Raw genomic sequence first — 1,892 nt, 5'->3', positions numbered from 1 at the left:
GCACATTGCTTACAAAGGCCGGCCTGGTATCGACCGGAGACTCATCTCAGGCCTGGAGACGGGCCGGATACACAGCGGAGACGGTCTCGAGGCAAGCCTCACCGCCCCGTGCTCGCTCCGCTGGGGTTGCTATAAGTCTCCACTGGGTTCCGTCAGAGCTGGTTTACATGCCCGAGGTGCTACACACTCCGAACTCGGATTCGTAGACCGGATAAACCGGATTATGTTGGAGAATTCTTGCAAGATGAATTGCCACTAATCCTGATAACATGTTGGAGACAAGTGTCAAACGCCAGACACAACGCCCGGAGGTGTTCGACCCACTGAAGCTGCACGTGACGGGGTGAAATCCAAGGCAAGCGTTAGTCGTGACGCCTGGCCGTTACTGCATCGCCAGCCCCCAGTGTGCAAAATCCGCGCGCTGCGGTACAAGTCTGGCCCGTTTTTCCCGTGGTGCGCGGACTTTCCTCGGCTTACCTGCCGCTATCAGCACGACCGCCAGGAATGGGTGCGGAGTGCGGCGAGCCGCGCGGCCGGGCACGCCCGTGACGCTCGCTGCGGCACGGTGACGTCATTTTACTCGCGAGGAATGGCCAAACGGGCCGCGGCTAATTCTAAGGGATGGATGCTTAGCCGCGCCTTCGCTGCATTGGTAGCAATGTGCGGTTTTCATGTCATTGCTGGGGAATGCGTGGGATTCTCGTCGGAGGGCGAGCCTGGGTGCCGCCAATTGCTTGCATCTCTCCACGCAAGCATGTGCCACTCTGTAGTCGGTCTTTTTTTCTAATTTGCCGTTGAGAGTCGATCGTCGGATGTCGGCGTGTAAGCCGGCATGTTTGAATGATGTCTCCACTAAGGCCTGTCGTGTCACGCCATCCGTCATTTTGTAGTCGATCGTGTCGGGAGTATGTAAATTCGCATCAGTTGATCCGAAGCATACATTATTTATGAGACTCTTGAGAGAACAGCTGGGCCCGCGTCTGTTGGCACAGCAGCTGGCACGAACTCTGTCGCATGGTCCTAAAACCGCGGGATGCTTTGGTGCAATCACATGATCGGACAGAACCACTAACGTGACGTCTGATGAATACGAACTGAAGGCCGACACGTTCTTTAAGATCCATGTATTCTGAGCATCGCACAGAAAAGTTTTGGAAGGGTGATTGGAACGTTTTTGCTATGAAAGATCTGGAATGTAGCTACTGATGGGTATATCCATTATCATTAATTTTGCTGCAACTCGGAATGAGCAGACATTATCAGCGCGCGGGCGCAGGACGGGCATCTGTCTTCAGGCAAACGTGAAACTCCGGATACCGCCGACAGCTGGTCGCCGTGTGCTCAGGAAAATTATTTATCCTCGCCGTACAACGTATTCTATATTTTCAACCTTAGGACACAACGCTGTTAGGACAGTGCTGTTGGCCTGAGCAGGGGCCTCAGACGGAGTATGGCACGCTCAGGTAACCCGACTGTGGGGATGTCAGACAGTGCCCTCCACTGACCTGATCAGAGCTCCCAGCCGTTGTCCCGGCCCCTGTCCTGCCCTGTCCTGTCCTGGCCAGGCTCACTGGCCCGACCTTGCACCGGCAGGGGCTGTGTGCAGGCCCCTGTCGACCTGATCAGAGTCCTCATCCGTGTACGGGGCCTCTCTGACGGCCCGATCTCCACCCTCGACGCCGGCCGAGCGCCGGGCAGCTCCGTGTACGGGGCCTCTCTGACGGCCCGATCTCCGCCCTCGACGCCGGCCGAGCGCCGGGCGGCGGGCGGTCCGCTAGGAACGGCCACGAGCGCCGCAGCGGCGCCACAGCCGCCACGCTTTTTGCCGAGCCGGCCAGCGTGTAACGCGCCCCCAAACGCACGGCCGGCTGGCATCGCTGAGCGTGCCATCG

This window comes from Pollicipes pollicipes, unplaced genomic scaffold (assembly GCF_011947565.3).
Source record: "Pollicipes pollicipes isolate AB1234 unplaced genomic scaffold, Ppol_2.1 Scaffold_3805;HRSCAF=4461_pilon_pilon_pilon, whole genome shotgun sequence".
NCBI lineage: Eukaryota > Metazoa > Arthropoda > Thecostraca > Pollicipedomorpha > Pollicipedidae > Pollicipes > Pollicipes pollicipes.
Note: the sequence above shows the minus strand (reverse complement) of the source record.